This window comes from Rhinoraja longicauda, chromosome 8, assembly GCF_053455715.1.
Source record: "Rhinoraja longicauda isolate Sanriku21f chromosome 8, sRhiLon1.1, whole genome shotgun sequence".
Classification (NCBI taxonomy): domain Eukaryota; kingdom Metazoa; phylum Chordata; class Chondrichthyes; order Rajiformes; family Arhynchobatidae; genus Rhinoraja; species Rhinoraja longicauda.
In genome coordinates, this window is record NC_135960.1 from 72,629,812 (window position 1) to 72,653,823 (window position 24,012).

A 24,012-nucleotide genomic window follows, 5' to 3' on the forward strand; every position below is an offset into this window, starting at 1 on the left:
CACATGATACTCAACGTCAAGGGTGCAGTCTTTATATGTTGTGGTCAATTTCACACACCCATCGTGCTCTAGAGTGTGGTTGGAATAGGACACAAACCGCCTCTTTGCTTTGTGCAGTTTTGGTTTGTTCTCCATCTTATTGAAGGTATGTGCTGGCATGATTGAGTACGAGCATCCTGTATAACAGTATAACAGTATAACAGAATAACAGAACTTTATTGTCATTCGGTATAAATACCGAACGAAATTTCAGCAGTCACAAGACACAGCAAAAAAAGAAAAGAACACAGGACACACGACCCCAACACAAACATCCATCACAGTGACTCCAAACACCCCCTCACTGTGATGGAGGCAACAAAACTTCCACTCTCTTCCCCCCCGCACCCACGGACAGGCAGCTCGACCCCTACCGAGGCAAACGACACGCACAGCCCCCACAAGGGGATGGAAGGCCCCGCCCCGGGCACCAAAACGTGTCTATCTGTACTCTCGTCTCCTGTCCATTGACGTGCAGAGTTTCATACCAGTCATCCCCTGACTGAGTGAGAGACTTGTCATGTACAGCATACATGTGTGTATATTCATAGCCGTCCTCACTATCTTCGTCTGTGGGAGAGTCATCATGGCCTGGTGGATAGGAAGCTGCTGTCTTTTCCTCAATCATATATGCTTGCTGCTTTCTCTGTCTGCAGACTGCTGCAAAATGGTAGAGTTTTTTGCAGACTGAACACTTCTGACCTTTGGCAGGGCAACTCTCATGTTGTGTAGAGTAGCTACATCTCTTGCACTTCGAGTCGGACTCCTTACCTGCTCTTTGTTGTTAGCCTTTATCTGGGCTCCTGTAGTGACTCTTATCCAGTCTAGGTTTGGGCCTTTTCTTTCTGGATCCCATGAAATTGCGTCTGCCAGCACCCGTGCACACAGCATGCACTTTATCCTCTTCTTTGTCGATGGCTTCCATACTCTCTTTTTTTTTTCTTTTTTTTTTTAAGTCAAAAATATTTATTAAATATTAAAATAATATATACAATACAATAAAACCAAAACAGAACCCACCACCAGAATATTGTACAAACAAATATACCAATTGAAACTATTATACAATTATATTACAATCCCCATCCAGGATGCATCCAACCCCCCGCGGTGCCCAGCGGTCCCGGAAACCCCCCAGGGTGCCCGTGGACATCGTGTAGTCCCTCTCCAACACCACCCGGGCACGGACGTAACCCCAGAAAAGGGGTAGGCAGCTGGCTCGGGCAGAGCCCTCTTCCGCCTGGTGCCGTGAGTCGCGGATGGCCAGCTTGGCCAGGCCCAATTCCATACTCTCTTGGGCTGTTTCATAGTTCTGGCCAATACTGATTGCCGCATCCAGTGTTAGTCCATCTCCTTTCTCAAGGCATTTCTCATGCACTGTCTGGTGGAGGGAACGGAGCACAATTGTATCTCTGAGCATTCTCTCCTCCTCCTTATAGTGACAATCCTTGAGCAGCAACTTCAGGTCGGTCACAAAGTTGTCAAACGTCTCAGTCACATATTCGAGTCGCACACGCTGTGTCCTGTGTTGTCCTCCTCCTTATAGTGACAATCCTTGACCAACAACTTCAGGTCAGTCACAAAGATGTCAAACTTTGTCCAGCTGCCGTTGTCTGTGAAAGTCGACAGTGGCCCTTATCTGGTTTTCCTTGGGCTTGACATACATCCCATAGTGCTTGTACACTCCTTGCAGAGTCTCGTTCTCAAGGATTTCATCCCCGTTTTGGAGAGTAATTGTGTTCCATCGGAAGGTTAGGTAAATCTCCCTCCCTTTATCGCCTGTGTATGTCATCAGATAGTTCACCTTGTCTTTCTCAGACTTACTGGCTAGTGGGCCCTCAAACGTAAAATGGCAGTGCTGTTTGAAACGTTTCCATTCTAGGTGCAGATCTTTTGCCTGCCAGTTCATCGACTGGCCTATCACTCGCCTCGCCGACATCATGCTCTCAGGTCGCTTCCATCACACTGTACACACGGGACTGTGGTCTAGTGTGCTCACTGTGCCTTCAAACACGCGATGTTCAGTGCTCGATTTGTCCCTTTTCAGCTTCAGGATTGCTAATTCCTGTCAGGATTCTCCCTTCACGGGCAAAGCAGTGTGCATTTATTTTATCTATACCACCCGTGATTTTATACAGTTCTGGGGTCACCCCTCGATCTCCTGCACTCCGGAAAATAAAGTACCAGCCTCCTCAACCTCTCCCCATAAATCAGTGCCCCATCCTAGTAACATTCCCATAAATCAGTGCCCCATCCTAGTAACATAAATCAGTGCCCCATCCTAGTAACATTCCCATAAATCAGTGCCCCATCCTAGTAACATTCCCATAAATCAGTGCCCCATCCTAGTAACATAAATCAGTGCCCCATCCTAGTAACATTCCCATAAATCAGTGCCCCATCCTAGTAACATAAATCAGTGCCCCATCCTAGTAACATAAATCAGTGCCTCATTATAGTAACATTCTCATAAATCTTTGCACTCTTTTCAGCTAAATAAGCCCTTTCCTGTAATAGGGTAACCAAGACTGTGCACAATACTCCAAAGTGTGGCCTCACCCTGAACAACTGCAACATGAATGAATGAATGAATGAATGAATGAATGAATGAATGAATGAATGAATGAATGAATGAATGAATGTGTGAATGAATGAATGTGTGAATGAATGTGTGAATAAATAAATGAATGAATGAATGTGTGAATGAATGAATACTTTATTGTCACATGTGACGAGTCACAGTGAAATTATTTGCTTGCGTACCCAAGGTATGCAAATAGTCGCCACGTAAAGGGCACCTACAAAGTTACGGTATCGGCGCCAGGTCCCCCTTTGTTCTCCACCCCACCCCTCCCTCTCGCCGGTCCCCCCACGCCAGGTCCCCATTGTTCCTTCCCCCCCCCCCCCCCCTCAGCAGCGGTGTCCTCACATCCACGTGGTCTGTCCTCTTCCATCAGTGGGCGCCATTGTCGACCACCGCACCGACCTCTCCACTAACGTCACCAGGTCCTCTCCGGACACCTCTGTGGCGCCGACCCAGGCCCCAGCCGCGGGCTCCATCGATATGCGGGGCTCCGATCCGACCCGCGAGGCTCCGGCCTTGGCTTCACTGCGGTGTTCCAGGCGGCGTCTGCCACTGCAATTATACGGCTCCAATGACAGTATTCAATGTCAATAGACAATAGGTGCAGGAGGAGGCCATTCGGCCCTTAGAGCCAGCACCGCCATTCAATGTGATCATGGCTGATCATTCTCAATCAGTACCCCGTTCCTGCCTTCTCCCCATATCCCCTGACTCCGCTATCCTTAAGAGCTCTATCTAGCTCTCTCTTGAATGCATTCAGAGAATTGGCCTCCACTGCTTTCTGAGGCAGAGAATTCCACAGATTTACAACTCTCTGACGGAAAAAGTTTTTCCTCATCTCCGTTCTAAATGGCCTACCCCTTATTCTTAAACTGTGGCCTCTGGTTCTGGACTCCCCCAACATTAGGAACATGTTTCCTGCCTCTAACGTGTCCAACCCCTTAATAATCTTATACGTTTCGATAAGATCCCCTCCCATCCTTCTAAATTCCAGTGTATACAAGCCTAGTCGCTCCAGTCTTTCAACATATGACAGTCCCTCCATTCCGGGAATTAACCTAGTAAACCTACACTGCATGCCCTCAATAGCAAGAATATCCTTCCTCAAATTTGGAGACCAAAACTGCACACAGTACTCCAGGTGCGGTATCACTAGGACCCTGTACAACTGCAGAAGGACCTCTTTGCTCCTATACTCAACTCCTCTTGTTATGAAGGCCAACATTCCATTGGCTTTCTTCACTGCCTGCTGTACCTGCATGCTTCCTTTCAGTGACTGATGCACTAGGACACCCAGATCTCGTTGTACGTCCCCTTTTCCTAACTTGACACCATTCAGATAATACTCTGCCTTCCTATTCTTACCACCAAAGTGGATAACCTCACACTTATCCACATTAAACTGCATCTGCCATGCATCCGCCCACTCACACAGCCTGTCCAAGTCACCCTGCAACCTCATAGCATCTTCCTCACAGTTCACACTGCCACCCAGCTTTGTATCATCTGCAAATTTGCTAATGGTACTTTTAATCCCTTCATCCAAGTCATTAATGTATATTGTAAATAGCTGCGGTCCCAGCACCGAGCCTTGTGGTACCCCACTAGTTACTGCCTGCCATGTCTTATCACTAGTTACTGCCTGCCATGTCTTATACTGTCTTACCACATGCTAACTCGGAACGATCCTGTTACTGCTATCCAAATGCTCTGCAATTTTGTCTTTTATAATTGACTCCAGCATCTTCCCCACCACTGATGTCAGACTAACTGGTCTGTAATTTCCCGTTTTCTCTCTCCCTCCTTTCTTAAAAAGTGGGATAACATTAGCTACCCTCCAATCCACAGGAACTGATCCTGAATCTATAGAACATTGGAAAATGATCACCAATGAAGGCCAGCATTCTAAAAACAACCTTCACCACCCTGACTGCGTGTGACACCACTTTATGGGAACTGTGTCCTTGTTTCAGGGAAGTACTGTATGTACTTATACTGGGGGAGAGAGTCAAGCAGCACATGAGAAACTGAGAACCCCCTCAACACTCCTTATCCCCCCTCCTCCCTTCCTCATCCACTCCACCCCCCCCCCCTCACCCCCCCCCCACCCACTCAATCCCCCTTAAAACTCCCCAAAACCTCTCCTGCATTGGTCTAGCCTCCTCCACCCTCCCCCCCCTCCCAGACTAAATCATCATCCAGAGGCAGAACTTCACTGCAGTTTAATCCTTTGCTTGTGGAATTTTAATTATTTATTGAGCACTATGAGCATCACAGTGGCACAGCGGTAGAGTTGCTCCTGAAATGGGGGAACGATGTATAAACACTGCTGTAATTTCTACATGGTGAAACCAAAATGTATAAAAATACCCTTTAATAAAATCTGACAGTGTGCACTTTAACCACATGTGATTTTTTCTAGTACAAATCTCAAATTGTGGAGTACAGAGGCAAATAAATAAATGATGGGTCTTTGTCCCAAACATTACGGAGGGCACTGTAAGTTTGTAGATTAATTGTCCTTTGTAAATTGTCCTGAGTGTGTAGGATAGAACTAGTTCAGTTTCAGTTTAGTTTATTGTCACGTGCACCGAGGTACAGTGAAAAGCTTTTGTTGCGTGCTAACCAGTCAACAGAAAGACAATACATGATTACAACAAACCATTTACAGTGTAGAGATATACAATAAGGGAATAACGTTTAGTGCAAGGTAAAGCCAGCAAAGACCGATCAAGGATAGTCCGAGGGTCACCAAAGAGGTAGATAGTAGTTCAGCACTGCTCTCTGGTTGTGGTAGGATGATTCAGTTGCCTGATAACAGCAGGGAAGAAATGGTCCCTGAATCTGGAGGTGTGCGTTTTCACACTTCTAACATATAACATATAACTACAGCATGGAAACAGGCCTGTCCGGCCCTACCAGTCCACGCCGACCATTCTCCCTGACCTAGTCTCATCTACCTGCACTCAGACCATAACCCTCCAATCCCCTCCTATCCTTTTGTATCCCCTTCTATACCTTTTACCTGATGGGAGAGGGGAGAAGAGGGAGTGGCCAGGGTGGGACTGGTCCTTGATTATGCTGCTGGCCTTGGCGAAACAGCGTGAGGTGTAAATGGAGTCAATGGAAGGGAGGTTGGTGTTTCTGTGTCTCCCTTCATTGTGCTTTTCATGTGTGGAGACAAAGTTAGCGATGATGATGTGAGCAGTGCTAATTAGTACAGGAATGTAATCTTGGCAAAAGATTTGTTAAATTAAGTGTGTGGGTGAAGTCAGATCACTCTTTGATCATATTGTGTGCAAAGAAACGGGGGGGAGAGAACAAAATGTGCTGAGAAACTAGTATGTTAAGACTGAAGAGATAAGCACAAAATAAAATTAAAGATTTCAAAATGAAAGTTTAAAGTGCTGGCGCTCCTCAGCTTCTGATGGGGTTCCGTTCAGAGAAACCCATCGCAAACCGAAAGTATCGTACGTCGAAATGCATTGTAATACACGCGATCACTTGGCCGGAAGGGAGCTGCGCCTCGCTACGGCTTGCTGCTGTTTGCACCATCGCAAAGTCGGACAATCGCAAGTCGAAGCATCGTAAGTCTGTATAGCAATTAAATATGAAATACACATCCTCCCCAAATTAAGACAGGGATATTGCGAGGACCATTTTACTCCTTCCACTCTCTGATGTTTAGTGCTGGCGTCAGATTTAAAAGGATTCCCAATGCTCAAAATCTAGAATGAAAATAATGCCTGCCAACAATACATACACAGATACATAGACAATAGGTGCAGGAGGAGGCCATTCAGCCCTTTGAGCCAGCACCGCCATTCACTGTTATCATGGCTGATCATTCTCAATCAGTACCCCGTTCCTGCCTTATCCCCATATCCCCTGATTCCGCTAGCCCTCAGCGCTCTATCTAACTCTCTTGAAAGCATCCAGTGAATTGGCCTCCACTACCTTCCGAGGCAGAGAATTCCACAGATTCACAACTCTCTGGGTGAAAAAGCTTTTCCTCATGTCAGTTCTAAATGGCCTACCCCTTATTCTTAGACTGTGGCCTCTGGTTCCGGACTCCCCCAACATCGGGAACATGTTTCCTGCCTCTAACGTGTCCAATCCTTTAATAATTTTATATGTTTCTATAAGATCCCCTCTCATCCTTCTAAATTCCAGCGAATACAAGCCCAGTCGCTCCATTCTTTCATCATATGACAGTCCTGCCATCCCGGGAATTAACCTGGTGAATACATGGTATTTAAAAAGCGTTAGTAACTTGATTGAACTGGCATTGTCAAAAGGAGGGGGCCTTTATTAAAAGGGCAAAATAACACGTTGGGGGGCAGCTGTGGGGGGGAGGGGGGGGACAAAGGAGGACATGGTGTGGGGGGGATTGCATTGATGGGGGGGGGAGAGAACATAGGACCTGGCTACCTAGGGTCTGCAAGACAATGAAATTCACTGTTACTTGTTACATGTAACAAGAAAGCATTCATTCATTCATTAAAGAAGACCAAATGAAGGGCTGGATTCTACATTCAGATCTGCTGAAGAAAGTGCTAGAAATCCAAGACATAAAATGAAAAAGGCATACGATTCCAGCTCTATCCAGCTCATTATATGAAAATATAACGTAAATATAACTTCATGTGACATCTGCAGACCAGTACTTTATAAATACTTCATCTTGTTCAAACAAAGTTAGTTTGTTCAAAGTTAGCTTGTTCAAACAAAGGCTAAAGCCTTTGCCACAACTAACTTTGTTTGAACAAGATGAAGTATTTACAAAGTACTGGTCTGCAGGTGTTACATGAAGTGGTGGTGTAGTGGGAAAAGGCTGTAAAGAGAAATCAGACAGTGTCCAAGTGATTTGTGAGTGATATTTTACAATGTCGCTACTTGCATTGATAAACTCTTCCTCTTCACAATCCTCACCATAACTGGGTCAAAGATTGTTGTTTAAAGTTTGCATTGACAATCGTTTGAGGCCAAGTACTGGCCTGAAAAGAGTGTGATAGATATACTGCCATATGTGGGAAGGAACTGCAGGTGCTGGTTTAAACCAAAGACAGACACAAAATGCTGGAGTAACTCAGCGGGTCAGGCAGCATCTCTGGAGAGAAGGAATGGGTGACGTTTTGGGTCGAGACCCTTCTTCAGACTCAAAATTTGCAGTGGTGGGAATTAGACAGAGAATTAGACAGAAGCCAAGCTTCGCAGAGAGTTCTTCACTCATAGGCTGGTGTGCAAGGCCCCATCGGACGCCAAACATCCTCTGCACCACCTCGCCCAGGATTCACAGCAACTGGGACCTCAACACCCTTTCTCCCGTCACGCTGCGACCCTCTGTGGCTCCAGTTTCAACATACTAGGAGCATGGAGAACCAGCTGGGAACAGACATCGCCACCTCCTCAATTCACTGTCGCACCAAACACCACAACCCCACCCGGCTCGGACACGCCCCGCAAAGAGTGGGTCGCCCTGAACCGGTTCCACACAGGGGTCGGCCGGTTCAACGCCAACGTGCATTGTTGGGGGTTGCGTCCATCAGCAGCCTGCGTGTGTGGAGCAGACCAGCAAACAGCGCGGCACATCATGTTCGACTGCACTGTCCTCCGTCCCCCTGGTGGAGGGGTAGACCTCACGGCCCTCGGCAACAGCACATTGCACTGGCTACAGCGCCCGGAGGGCGTTACATAACCTCTGCTGCCTCAAACACAAGAAGAAGGAGATGATATTTACAGATTAAAACATGTACTGCTGAAACCAGATTAGAGTTTTATCCCAAACAATAGACAATAGACAATAGGTGCAGGAGGAGGCCATTCGGCCCTTCGAGCCAGCACTGCCATTCAATGTGATCATGGCTGATCATTCTCAATCAGTTCATCAATTGGCACAAACACTGGAACATCTGCAGATTCTGGATGCAGCACTATTGTCATGATCGCACCCTTTGGTTAGGAAGGTCCTGTAGGAAAATAACTGCAGATGCTGGTACAAATCGAAGGTATCACAAAATGCTGGAGTAACTCAGCACGTCAGGCAGCATCTCAGGAGAGAAGGAATGGGCGACGTTTCGGGTCGAGACCCTTCTTATGTGAGCACTTAGCTCCATCTATTCAATGTGGTCTTTGCTTATTGCTGGCATTATTGCTGCAGCTAGGCTGGCACCTTGTCATGTCTTTGTCTACTTGTTGCTGCTTCTGCACTCCTCATTGGACTGAGTTGATCTCCTGGCATGATAGCTGAGGCAGAGAAAGTGTTACAGTGCCCTAGTGAGACCACACCTGGAGTACTGTGTGCAGTTCTGGTCTCCAAATTTGAGGAAGGATATTCTTGCTATTGAGGGCGTGCAGCGTAGGTTTACTAGGTTAATTCCCGGAATGGCGGGACTGTCATATGTTGAAAGGCTGGAGCGACTAGGCTTGTATACACTGGAATTTAGAAGGATGAGAGGAGATCTTATCGAAACGTATAACATTATTAAGGGGTTGGACAAGTTAGTCGCAGGAAACATGTTCCCAATGTTGGGGGAGTCCAGAACAAGGGGCTACAGTTTAAGAATAAGGGGTAGGCCATTTAGAACTGAGATGAAGAATAATCTTTTCAGTCAGAGAGTTGTGAATCTGTGGAATTCTCTGCCTCAGAAGGCAGTGGAGGCCAATTCTCTGAATGCATTCAAGAGAGAGCTAGATAGAGCTCTTAAGGATAGCGGAGTCAGGGGGTATGGGGAGAAGGCAGGAACGGGGTACTGATTGAGAATGATCAGCCGTGATCATATTGAATGGCGGTGCTGGCTCGAAGGGCCGAATGGCCGCCTCCTGCACCTATTGTCTATTGTCTATTGTTACGCATGGCCGCAGAGCTGGTTGCCTGCAGCTGAGGGCAACATGAATGCATCATGGATGCCTGACTTGCAGCTGCTACATTAGTTTTAAATACATCTCATTGAGCACAATTGTAGTGCAACACACACACACACACACACACACACACACACACACACACACACACACACACACACACACACACACACACACACACACCCACACCCCCACACACACAGCCACACACACACCCCACACACACACACACACACACACACACCCCCCCCACACACACACACACAGCACCCCCCCCCCACACACACACACACACACACACACACAATGCGAAGACTGTATTTTGTTTCCGTAAGGCCACTTCCTCTAGAACTATCATAGATGCCCCCATCTGCCACACTCAGGTTAGCAAGGTCAAGATCATGTAGGTTGCTTTACTCACTACCTGTGGCAAACCTGGCCTGGCTGCTGTGGCCTTGGGCAGTCAGGTAAATGGTGGAATCACCGACCCATTGTGTTCCTCAGCATGACGACTTCTGTTACCATGAAACGTTCAGTGCTTCCAGCTACATGATGTGGAGGATGGTCATTCATCAGCCGAAGCGGAGTGGTAGCTGATAACATGGAGGTGCTTTCTTGCCTCATATTTAAACTGATGCCCTGAGACTTAGTAGGCGGCACGGTGGCGCAGCGGTAGAATTGCTGCCTTACTGCGAATGCAGCGCCGGAGACCCGGGTTCCATCCCGACCACGGAGTTTGTACGTTCTCCCCGTGACCTGCGTGGGTTTTCTCCAAGATCTTCGGTTTCCTCCCACACTCCAAAGACATGCAGGTTTGTAGGGTAATTGGCTGGGTAAATGTAAAAATTGTCCCTAGTGTGTGTAGGATAGTGTTAATGTGTGGGGATTGCTGGTCGGCGCGGACCCGGTGGGCCGAAATGGCCTGTTTCTGCATTGTATCTCTAAAACTAAAAACTAAAAGGTGTGGAATCAACGTTGAGGATTGCAAGTGTTGCTCTCGTTCGATGTGCATCTCCGTGCAGCTATCAGCTCCAGTGTGTCCGTACTGCCAAAGGCATGAGATTAACATGTTACAGTGGTACAGGACGCTGGTGAGGAGTGTTGTGTTCACTTCCTATCACTCTACTGTAGGAAAGATGCCATTGAGCTGGAGAGAGAGCAGAGAAGATTTAGGAGGGCGTAGCTAGGATTCGTGGGCCCGAGCTGCAGGGAGAGGTTGGGTCGACTAGACATTATACCTTGGAGCGCAGGAGGCTGGGCTGTGACCTTATCGAGGTGTACAACATCATGAGGGGAACAGATCGTGAGAATGCACAGTGTCTTTTTGCCAGGGTCGGGGAATGAAGAACTAGAGGGCATTCATTTAAGGTGAGAGGGGAACGGTTTAATAGGAACCTAAGGGGAAACATTTTCACACAGATAGCGGTGGGTATATAGAATGAGCTTCCAGGTGAAGTAGTTGAGGCAGGTATAATAGCAACATTTAAAAGATATTTGGACAGGTCCATTGATAGGACGTTAGTATGTTCCATATTAGAACATCCGAGATGTCCTCATTCTTTAGGGAACGGGGGTTCCCCTCTCCCATCATAGATGAGGCCCTCACTCGTATCTCCTCGGTACCCCGCTGCTCCGCCCTTGCTCCCCGTCCCCCAAGTCACAACAGAGATACAGTCCCCCTAGTCCTCACCTTCCACCCCATCAGCCGTCGCACACAACACATAATCCTCTGACATTTCCGCCACCTCCAACGGGATCCCACCACGAGCCACATTTTCCCACCTTCCGCAGAGACCGTTCCCTCCGCGACTCCCTGGTCCACTCGTTCCTTCCCAACCAAACCACCCCCTCCCCAGGAAACATGTTCCCAATGTTGGGGGAGTTCAGAACAAGGGGCCACAGTTTAAGAATAAGGGGTAGGCCATTTAGAACTGAGATGACGGAAAAGCTTTTTCAGTCAGAGAGTTGTAAATCTGTGGAATTCTCTGCCTCAGAAGGCAGTGGAGGCCAATTCTCTGAATGCATTCAAGAGAGAGCTGGATAGAGCTCTTAAGGATAGTGGAGTCAGGGGGTATGGGGAGAAGGCAGGAACGGGGTACTGATTGAGAATGATCAGCCATGATCACATTGAATGACTTAGATGAAGGGATTAAATAATGACTTAGATGAAGGGATTAAAAGTGCCATTAGCAAATTTGCAGATGATACTAAGCTGGGGGGTAGTGTGAATTGTGAGGAAGATGCAATAAGGCTGCAGGGTGACATGGACAGGTTGTGTGAGTGGGCGGATACATGGCAGATGCAGTTTAATGTAGATAAGTGTGAGGTATTCACTTTGGAAGTAAGAATAGAAAGGCAGATTATTATCTGAATGGTGTCAAGTTAGGAAGAGGGGATGTTCAACGAGATCTGGGTGTCCTAGTGCATCAGTCACTGAAAGGAAACATGCAGGTACAGCAGGCAGTGAAGAAAGCCAATGGAATGTTGGCCTTCATAACAAGAGGAGTTGAGTATAGGAGCAAAGAGGTCCTTCTACAGTTGTACCGGGCCCTGGTGAGACCGCACCTGGAGTACTGTGTGCAGTTTTGGTCTCCAAATTTGAGGAAGGATATTCTTGCTATTGAGGGCGTGCAGCGTAGGTTCACTAGGTTAATTCCCGGAATGGCGGGACTGTCGTATGTTGAAAGGCTGGAGCAATTAGGCTTGTATACACTGGAATTTAGAAGGATGAGGGGGGATCTTATTGAAACATATAAGATAATTAGGGGATTGGACACATTAGAGGCAGGAAACATGTTCCCAATGTTGGGGGAGTCCAGAACAAGGGGCCACAGTTTAAGAATAAGGGGTAGGCCATTTAGAACGGAGATGAGGAAGAACTTTTTCAGTCAGAGAGTGGTGAAGATGTGGAATCCTCTGCCTCAGAAGGCAGTGGAGGCCAGTTCATTGGATGCTTTCAAGAGAGAGCTGGATAGAGCTCTTAATGATAGCGGAGTGAGGGGGTATGGGGAGAAGGCAGGAACGGGGTACTGATTGAGAATGATCAGCCATGATCACATTGAATGGTGGTGCTGGCTTGAAGGGCCGAATGGCCTACTCCTGCACCTATTGTCTATTGTCTATTGAATGGCGGTGCTGGCTTGAAGGGCCGAATGGCCTACTCCTGCACCTATTGTCTATTGTCTATTGAATGGCGGTGCTGGCTTGAAGGGCCGAATGGCCTCCTCCTGCACCTATTGTCTATTGTCTATTGTACCGTCCCCTGCAACCGCAGGAGATGCAACACCTGTCCCTATACCTCCCCCCTCGACTCTGTCCAGGGACCCCAACAGTCCTTTCAGGTTAGGCCGAGGTTCAATTGCACCTCCTCCAACCTCATCTACTGTATCCATTTTTGGACCATACTGTATTTATTGTACGTGGCTAAACCTACAGTGGCAGCTACAGGTCAGTAATGGAACTACAAATAGCAAGATTTCTATAAACCATCACAGTGCAGTGGCGCAGCGGTAGAGTTGCTGTAATTAGTTTTAGTGTTAGAGAGACAGTGTGGGAACAGGCCGAGACCGCATCCCTGTGACCGCGTGGGTTTTATCTGGGTGCTCAGGTTTCCTCCCGTTCCTCCCGTTCCAAAGACGTACAGGTTTGTAGGTTAATTGCCTTCTATAAATTGCCCCTAGTGTGTAGGATAGAAACTGCTTACAGGTCGGCACGGACTCGGTGGGCTGAAGACCCTGTATCTCTAAAACTAAAACCTCTGTATATGATCAATGAGCATGCGTCGGAAGGAACTGCCTGTTTACACTGGAGATAGACACCACACACTGGAGTAACTCAGCGGACAGGCAGCAAGGACATTCCATCTCTGGGTAGAAGGAATGGGATAGCCCGCTGAGTTACTCCTGCATTTTGTGTCTATCGATGAACAATGTATTCACCTCCCTGAAATTATGGGAGTTTCATCGAGGAAATCATGAACTCTCAACATATTTTTCTTAACCACTTCAAGAGTCAAGTCGAAAGTGTTTAATTGTCATAAGACCTGACAACAGATGAATAAAATTCCTACTCTAAGCTACATAACAGGCCTGGCAAACACAATGCACACAGATAATATATTACAAACAATGAGTCAGTAAATTAATAACCACAATACCAGGGCAAAAACCCTTGGCCCTCAATGCAGCCAAAGACATTCCACTGAGGTTCATAGTTGAGGTTAGTGTTGTGTCGTGTTCAGGAGCCTGATAATTGTTTGGAAGAAGATATTTTTGAACCTGGTGGCGATGGTTTTCAGACTCCCTTGCCTTCTTCTTGATTTATAAGCGTGCAGTGAGAGTGTGGCTTGGGTGATGTGGGTCTTGAGTAGAGCAGGGGACTGAGCACACAGCCTTGAGATTCTCCTGTGTGTATGGTTATTGAGGAGCAAATGCTGTTGCTAATTCATGCAGACTGTGGTCTGTCAGTGAGGAAATTGAAGGATTCATTTGCATAGATTCCAGTTCCCCGAGCTCGATGACAGGTTTGGAGTGGGTGATGGTGTGGAATGCCCAGCTGTAGTCGATGGACAACGGCCTGACGTGTGTCCTCTTGTTGTTCGAGTGGTCCAAAGCAGAGTGGAGAGCCAGCAGATAGCAGTGAGTTCAGGGCCTTGCTTAGGTAGTAGCTGATATGGGTCATAACCAGCCTCTCATAGCACATCACCACATGGATGTTAGTGACACCCACGGTGGCGCAGCGGTAGAGTTGTTGCCTTACAGCGAATGCAGCGCCTGAGACTCAGGTTCGATCCTGACTACGGGCGCCGTCTGTATGGAGTTTGTACGTTCTCCCCGTGACCTGCGTGGGTTTTCTCCGAGATCTTCGGTTTCCTCCCACACTCCAAAGACGTGCAGGTTTGTAGGTTAATTGACTGGGTAAATGTAAAAATTGTCCCTAGTGTGTGTAGGATAGTGTTAATGTGTGGGGATCGCTGGGCGGCGCGGACTCGGTGGGCCGAGGGGCCTGTTTCCGCGCTGTATCTCTAAATCTAAAAATCACTAGTCGCTAATCACTAGGCCTTGTCACCTTACTCTTCTGGGGATCGGTATTTTTGATGCGCGTTGAAACTGAACCGTGGATCTTTCTAATGAGAGGTTGAAGATGTCCACTCCAGCCAGTTGGCCCGCGCATGTTTTAGGAACGCAGACAGATCCACCATCAGGGCCAGGCACTTTCTAAGGGTTCACCCTCGTGAAGGATCTTCTGACATCGGCCGCGGTGAATGAGATTACAGAGCCATCAGGGGCGATGGGGGCCTGGGAAGACACATCAGCGAGTGGGCAAGATCATCTCTGACCCCTCTCACCCTGGCCACAAACTCTTTGAAGCACTTCCCTCTGGAAGGCGACTCCGGACTGTCAAAGCAGCCACAGCCAGACATAAAAACAGCTTTTTCCCACGAGCAGTAGCTCTACTCAACAACCAAAAGTCTGTAGCCTCCTTTTGCTCTGGTATTTTATTTCATTATTCACATGTTTAAACTATAATGTTTTATTCTTAATGTTTTAATGTTTTATGTTTTATTCTTAATTGTTTACTGTATGTCGTGTTGTTACTTGTGAGCGGAGCACCAAGGCACATTCCTTGTCTGTGTACATACTTGGCTAATAAATTTTATTCAATTCAATTCAATTCAATTCAATTTAATTCAGTACTCACCCTCTCAACGTGAGCATGGGAAGCATTGAATGATCTAGGAGTGATGCATCGTTATCACTTGAGCTGCCACTTAGTTTCACTTTGAGGGAAATGTTGTTATTTTTGCTCCCTTTATCTGCCAAAGAGATTACCCAAAGATCGCTCTCCCCTCCGCTCCCCAGGATGCCCAATCTCTATTGTGAAGCTGACAGTGCTTGAGCCACAGGTGACATTCACTGCACATGGAGAACCTGGAGACCAAAGTCTAGATCTGATCAGGAAGCACCTTTTAGTTTAGAGATACAGCCCGCGGGGCCTTCCATCGCCCGCGGGGCCTTCCATCGCCCGGCGCGGCTTGGCCGCGGGACTTAACAGTGCCCGGTGCGGCTCGGCCGCGGGGCCTTCCATCGCCCGGTGCGGCCGCGGGACTTTACATCACTGGTGCGGCTCGGCCGCGGGGCCTTCCATCGCCCGGCACGGCTCGGCCGCGGGGCCTTCCATCGCCTGGCGTGGCTCGGCCGCAGGGCCTTCCATCGCCCGTCGCGGCTCGGCCGCGGGACCTAACATCGCCCGGCGCGGCTCGGCCGCGGGACTTTACATCGCTGGTGCGGCTCGGCCGCGGGGCCTTCCATTGCCCGGCATGGCTCGGCCGCGGGACTTAGCTGCGCACGGTACGGCCGCGAGGCCTTCCATCGCCCAGCTCGGCCGTGGGATGTTTCAGTGCCCGGTGCGGCTCGGCCGCGGGGACTTGGGCGTGGGGAAGAGAGCGGAAGTTTTGTTGCCTCCATCACAGTGAGGGGGTGTTTGGAGTCACTGTGATGGGTGTTTGTGTTTGGGGTCATGTGTCTTGTTTTTCTTTTTTTTGTGTGACTGCTGGTAACGTAATTTTGTTCGGTACCTCGGTACCGAATGACAAATAAAGCTCTGTATTCTGTATTCTGTAAACGTTATTCCCTTATCATGCATGTGTACACTGTAAATGGCTCAATTGTAATTAGTTTTAGTGTTAGAGAGACAGTGCGGAAACAGGCCGAGACCACATCCACCAGCGACCCCCACACATTAACACTGCCCTACGCACACTCAGGACAATTTTACATGTATACCAAGCCAATTAACCAACAAACCTGTACGTCTTTGGAGTGTGGGAGGAAACCGAAGATCTCGGAGAAAACTCACGGGGAGAACGTACAAACTCCGTACAGACAGCACCCGTAGTGGGGATGGAACCCGGGACTCTGGCGCTGTAAGGCAGCAACTCTACCGCTGCGCCACCTTGCCGCCAGTCTTTCTGCTCACTGGTTAGCACGCAAGCAAAGCTTTTTGCTGCACCTCGGCACACGTGACAATAAACAACTGAACTGAACTAAACGCGGTAGCAGGTCTCAGCTTTGGGCTAGTGACTGTCTGGCTTCTTGCCTTTTGCCTTCTCAGTCCATGTGTCTTAACAATTGGGTTGGGAGCAGGAATGGCTGATGTGCAAGGAGTGGCTAGCACTTGGAACGCTGAGCACTTGATATCTCAGAGACAAAATCACCTGATTTCAGTATTCCATCGGGAAAGTGTATTTTCCACTCTGTGCAAAATATACCCCCTCAGCATTTACGAATCCAAATGGAAATAGAGGATAGGTAAAGACCACCCATCCAACAGCCCCCTCCTATTCCAACATGATTCACCCTCCACCACACACTCTCCAGAGAATGACAAAACTAACATCTGCTTCAAACGAAGAAGAAAACATTCTACAAAAGCCATGAAACGAGCTCCAGGATTCTGTGCAATGCCACCTGGCTGCCTATTAAGTGATTCTACATTCTTTGCACCCACTGATGTTGTTTCTCAGAAGCAAATCACTCTAACTTCAAGAACCACCAGCACAGCGGTAGAGTTGCTGCCTTACAGCGAATGGAGCGCCGGAGACCCGGGTTCCATTCCGACTACGGGTGCCGTCTGTACGGAGTTTGTACGTTCTCCCCGTGACCTGCGTGGGCTTTCTCCGAGATCTTCGGTTTCCTCCCACACTCCAAAGACGTACAGTGGGTTAATTGGCTTGGTCAATGTAAACATTGTCCCTAGTGGGTGTAGGGTAGTGTTAGTGTGTGGGGATCGCTGGGCGGCACGGACCCGGTGGGCCGAAGGGCCTTTTTCCGCGCTCTATCTCTAAGCTAAACTACTGACGACGTTTCTCAGAAGCAAGTCACTCTAACTTCAAGAACCTAGTCAAGCACTAAACTTCTGAGCATTGTACTGACGGTTGAAGCCCAATTATGTTTTTAAGTTTGCAAAAGTAAGAGGCTGGATTGCAAGAGCAAAATGATAGGGCCAAGCAGAGTTGATGTTTGAAGTCAGGGGCGATTTATTAAACTGGAACTTACCCACCAGGAGGCAGCCAAAGTAGACCTGTCAAGTGTGACGTTGGTACATTTTTATATTCTCAGATGACAAGATTACTCAGAAACATGATGAACAGTAATGAGGTTTTGCATGGAGACTTGATTCACAATATAAATGAGGTATTAATTACAGAATGGAACTCAGAGAGACTTAGTTAGGTCACAAACAGAATGAAATGATTATCCACAAGTGTAAATTCATTAACAGTAGATCGGAGTTTCTGTTCCAATGATGGGTGCATGTATTAACAATGAAGTTCCTGTTCGGCTGTGTCTGTGGTTCTCTGTCACCACATTAGCACAATCCACATCCCTATTGATTAATTATTAGCACTCATTATTGTTCACGTTACAACATGGATAAACACATCTGCCAAAAATAAAAACAGTGGTATAAAACAGTAATTGGTGAAAATACAGTGCAAGTCAGTTAGCATCTGTGGAGAGAGAAACAATCAATAGACAATAGACAATAGGTGCAGGTGTAGGTCATTCGGCCCTTCGAGCCACCACCGCCATTCAATGTGATCATGGCTGATCATTCTCAATCAGTACCCCGTTCCTGCCTTCTCCCCATACCCCCTGACTCCGCTATCCTTAAGAGCTCTATCTAGCTCTCTCTTGAATGCATTCAGAGAATTGGCCTCCACTGCCTTCTGAGGCAGAGAATTCCACAGATCAATGCACAGAACAGGTTTTTAATTGGAGTTGCTGAGTGTTTTAGGCATTTTATTTTCCTATTTCCAGTATCCAGAGTATTTTGCTGTCGTTTCAGGTATTTGGAGTAAATGTGTGAGTTAGCTTCACGCAAATAACCTTCCCACTGGTACAAAATCTAACCTTTTTTATTTGAGTAGCCACTTTCACATCTCATGAAATGTACACTTCACAATGTAAAGCAGAACTCTCTTAAACATGTCCTGATAACAACGAGATCCTTAAATGAGGTTTAATCAAGTGATCCTTGAAGGAACTTTTTCACCCAGAGAGTTGTGAATTTGTGGAATTCTCTGCCACAGAAGGCTTTGGAAGTCAAATCACTGGATGGATTTAAGAGAGAGTTAGATGGAGCTCTAGAGGCTAGTGGAATCAAGGGATATGGGGAGAAGGCAGGCACGGGTTACTGATTGTGGATGATCAGCCATGATCACAGTGAATGGCGGGTATTTATTCACAAAATGCTGGAGTAACTCAGCAGGTCAGGCAGCATCTCGGGAGAGAGGGAATGGGTGACGTTTCGGGTCGAGACCCTTCTTTAGACTGATGTCAGGGGGGCGGGACAAAGGAAGGATATAGGTGGAGACAGGAAGATAGAGGGAGATCTGGGAAGGGGGAGGGGAAGAGAGGGACAGAGGAACTATCTAAAGTTGGAGAAGTCAATGTTCATACCGCTGGGCTGCAAGATGCCCAAGCGAAATATGAGGTGCTGTTCCTCCAATTTCCGGTGGGCCTCACTATGGCACTGGAGGAGGCCCATGACAGAAAGGTCAGACTTGGAGTGGGAGGGGGAGTTGAAGTGCTCAACCACCGGGAGATCAGATTGGTTAACGCGGACCGAGCGCAGGTGTTCAGCGAAGCGATCGCTGAGCCTGCGTTTGCATGAATGGTGGTGCTGGCTTGAAGGGCCAAACGGCCTCCTCCTGTACCTATTTTCTATGTTTCTATGTCTATCCTACTCTGGACCATAGACACAAAATGCTGGAGTAACTCAGTGGGACAGGCAGCATCTGAAGAAGGCTCTCGACCCGAAACGTCCCCCATTGCCTTCTCTCCAGAGATGCTGCCTGTCCCGCTGAGTTACTCCAGCATTATGTGTCCATCTTCGGTTGAAACCAGCATCTGCAGTTCCTTCTTACACAATACTCTGGACCAGTGTGGGGACTTCATGTTCCCTGAAATGTGAGGGAATCTAAATGGAAATTGTATTCCAAAGTAGCTTTATTAAGGGCTTAAACCAAAGGATTATTAATCTTTTGTTCTGTTTTACTCTGAGCTGTGTTACTGTCTTACTGTGTTACTCACTGGAGAGTAAATGTTCAGGGAGCTTAGATCATGAGACACTATTAACATGTGATCGTTCAGTGAAATGCAGGTGACTCTGCTGTCATGGTTTAGCTATTTATGACGATATCATCCAGACTGTTCACTGATGGTGGAATGAGCAGCGGACACCATAGAAACATAGAAACATAGAAAATAGGTGCAGGAGGAGGCCATTTGGCCCTTTGAGCCAGCACCGCCATTCATTGTGATCATGGCTGATCATCCACAATCAGTAACCTGTGCCTGCCTTCTCCCCATATCCCTTGATTCCACTAGTCCTAGAGCTCTATCTAACTCTCTTTTAAATCCATCCAGTGAATTTGCCTCCACTGCTTTCTGTGGCAGAGAATTCCACAAGTTCACAACTCTCTGGGTGAAAAAGTTCCTTCTCACCTCAGTTTTAAATGGCCTCCCCTTTATTCTTAGACTGTGGCCCCTGGTTCTGGACTCCCCTAACATTGGGAACATTTTTCCTGCATCTAGCTTGTCCAGTGCTTATATAATTTTATTTATTTCTATAAGATCCCCTCTCATCCTTCTAAACTCGAGTGAATACAAGCCCAGTCTTTCCAATCTTTCCTCATATGACAGTCCCACCAATCCGAGGATTAACCTCGTGAACCTACACTGCACTGCCTCAATAGTAAGGATGTCCTTCCTCAAATTTGGAGACTAAAACTGCACACAGTACTCCAGGTGCGGTCTCACCAGGGCCCTGTACAACTGCAGAAGGACCTCTTTACTCCTGTGAGATGTAAAATGTGAGTGCTCACAATCACGATGCCAGAGACAAAGTCGTGGAAACAAGAAATTTATTAACGGGTCTGCAGAACCGGGTGCCTCCCTAAACTGAGACACCCCGAGACAAAGACAGTGCCTTCTCTTTATACAGTACAACTTCGTTGAATCTCCCTCCCTTCTGCTGAATCCTCCTCCCCTTCGGGCTCCTTCCAATCAGAGCGCTGAGGTGCACAATCTTCTGTACCGCCTCCAGGTACCCCCCCCCCCCCCCAGATCATACATTGTATGTGCATGGCAATTGGCAGTTCCCCACTCAGGGGCGTATTTGTAATATTCATTTACTTAGTTGAACAAGCGCAGTAGTTATCCACATAACCCTTAGTTACCTTCACAACCCATTTCAACCCACCCCTGCTGCTTTGACACTCTCCTAAATTTATGGCCCTTTGTCCAGTCTGCCTCTCTCCCCGTACCACACTCTCAGTGCTCCAACGAACATGTGGTAGTTCAATCATCCAACCTGTCTCTACCCCCTGACGGTTTAATAGCCCTGTCCCCGGCATCGTGGTAGTTCATCATCCAGCCTGTCTCTACCCCCTGACGGTTTAATAGCCCTGTCCCCGGCATCGTGGTAGTTCCAGTATCCTGTTTCTGGTGGTTTAATCATCCTGTTTCTCACACGCCTATACTCAAATCCTCTTGTTATGAAGGCCAACGTGCCATTAGCTTTCTTCACTGCCTGCTGTACCTGCATGTTTACCTTCATTGACTGGTGTACAAGGACACCCAGGTCTCATTGCACTTCCCTTTTTCATAATCTGACACCATTGAGATAATAATCTGCCACCAGTTAAAGACAGTCTGCATCTCACTAAATGAAAGTGCCTGGAGGCCAGGGCCGGTGTTGCAGGGCATCCTGCAAGTGGAGTTACGAATGTTTAAGTGTCATATGTACCTACAACGGAACAGTTACATTCTTACTTGTAGCATGACGGGTTTGTAAAAACACAATACACACAGATAATATTTAATAAGCAAATTACAATAAGTTAATAATCCCAACATTAGTGCAACAAAAAACACAAAGTCTTCAATGCAACAAAAGATATTCCATTGGTCCTGGTTGATGTTAGTGTTGCATTGTGTTCAGGAGTCTGATGGTTGTTTGGAAGGAGCTAGTCTTGAACCTGGTGGTCACATTTTCAGACTCCTATACCAGCTTCTCCATGGGAGGAGTGAAATGAGAGCATGGCTCTGGTGGTGTGGATCTTTGGTGGTACTGGTTGCCTTTTTGAGCCAGTGCCTCCTCTGGTTGGATCCCTTTGACGATTGTACTTGTGATGGAACTGGCTAGTCCACTCCTCTTCGTAATCTCCTTGATTCCTGGGCATTTGAGTTGCCGAACCAGGCCGTGATGCAACCAGTCAATCTGCTCTCTGCCGAACACTTGTAGAAGTTCAAGAGAGTATTTAGCAACATCCCAAATCTCCTCTATCTTTAGTTTTTATTTAGTTTAGAGATACAGCGTGGAAACAGACCCTTTCGGCCCACCGGGTCCATGCCGACCAGCGATCCCCGCACACTAACACTATCCTATACCCACCAGGGACAATTTTTTAATTTTCTTACACCAGTTATTTTCTTACACCAATAAGCTATGTTTACAGAGCGCACTTTAGCTTAAAAATAACCATAGATCGTTATATTTTTGACATCAACCTACGTAACGGTTAAACTGACAATTTCAGCTAAAATATAAAATGGAGTTGTCAGCTAAACTCGCAGCCCTACATTCCCACGGTCGACCACAAGAAAGTTCCCAGTCACGTTATCTCCTCGCACCTGTGACCATACCATGGGGTAGGCTGCGTTGGTGAACAAAACATAGCAATGTTTGAGTAGACATTCCCAAACAATGTGTGGGTGAGCTGAGCAATAGTCGGGTAGACCCTGCCATTAGTAGCGTGGAAACGTTGCAGATAGGGGGGCTTATGGTTGGCTCGGGGATGGGGCAGTGGCGTGGTCTGCTCTGATAAGCAGTGCCATAAAGGATGGTGTTGGGCGCCCTTGCGGGGAGAGAACGTCGGCCTTGGACCGTGTGATGAACGGTGCCGGGTGATCTTGAACAGAACGCCCTGCTGCGTGCTCTGATGTGCACTCGGGGTTTGCCTGTGTGTTCGGGGATAGTCGAGGATACGGGAGTGTGTGTATGCCTTATTTTGTAGTGTAATAAATTACTGAGTGAATCAAACTCTGTTACCTGAATCCAATGATTTATCGAACACAACACCTACATAGGTGTGTCTGTTGAAGGTTGCTTCAGTGGTGACCTGATAGCTGGTCAGTTGCTGTTGGGATTTCCATTTTTGGAAGCATTAATGATCCAGTTTCTGCCAAGATTGTTTTCTATGATTTCTATTTCCTTGATGCTTAAAGGGTAGTTAGTCTATCTTGCATTCTCCCTTGAGCAATGGAGATATCTGTGGAACATCTCATTTCCCTTGCAATGGGACCATTCCAGCTTGCCACTGCAGCAGTGGATAATGTTTGGCATTTTGACTCAAAGCACTTCGAGATTAAGTGGTCACCTACAGGCAAGGCAAGTGGCAGAGAAATTACACATCTATGTGGGCATTTACTCTGAGTGTTCAGTCTGAAGAAGGGTCTCGACCCGAAACGTCACCCATTCCTTCTCTCTAGAGATGATGCCTGACCTGCTGAGTTACTCCAGCATTGTGTGTCTATCTTGGGCATTTCCTTGTTGGGCTGGACAGTGCTCTACTGTGATCACTGGCTGGAATCTCCACTCTCCATCCCAGCTTGTTCCCTTTACCTGCATCAGATGGCAAGTGTCCATCTCGCTGGAGTTAGGCAAATGCTCCACTCCATGTGGGGTGGTGCAGCGGTAGAGTTACTGCCTTACAGCGCCGGAGACCCGGGTTCCATCCCGACTACGGGTGCTGTCTGTACGGAGTTTGTACGTTCTCCCCGTGACCTGCGTGGGCTTTCTCCGAGATCTTCCGTTTCCTCCCACACTCCAAAGATGTGCAGGTTTGTAGGTTAATTGGCTTGGTATAGGTGTAAATTGTCCATAGTGTGTGTAAGATAGTGTTAATGTGCGGGGATCGCTGGTCGGCGCGGACTCGGTGGGCCGAAGGGCCTGTTTCCGTGCTGTATCTCTAAACTAAACTAAACTAAACCTCTCTCTGGCTGCAGCCTCATCTTCTTTCAACTCCACAGCTGATTGTATTAAGGATTTTTCATGTTTCATTAAACATTGAGATTAAAGTAAATAATTGAAACTGTAAAATGTTATCCTCATCTGAAGGCCTAATAATTCTCATTCATGTCATTGAGGTTTTGGATCCCCTACTGCAGATCAAATCTGAGGTACAATTTGAGTGAACGTTCCAGTAATACTGAGCCTTGTTAATAGACTTCATAGGCAGTCCATTGTGGGGCAAATGGTAGATTCAACACCAGCCCTCCCCAATCTATTATTTAACAGTAAGTCCATGAATTCCATGCCTCATAGTGTAAGAAAATAACTGCAGATGCTGGTATAAATCGAAGGTGTTTATTCACAAAATGCTGGAGTAACTCAGCAGGTCAGGCAGCATCTCAGGAGAGAAGGAATGGGCGACGTTTCGGGTCGAGACCCTTCTT

General features: G+C 47.4%; 1 protein-coding gene across 1 annotated transcript in view; it reads left to right on the forward strand.

Moving 5' to 3' along the window:
• The window catches only part of dgkg (diacylglycerol kinase, gamma), a 389,823-nt gene that overhangs the window by 36,270 nt on the left and 329,541 nt on the right, over window positions 1-24,012 (forward strand). The window lies entirely within an intron of this gene.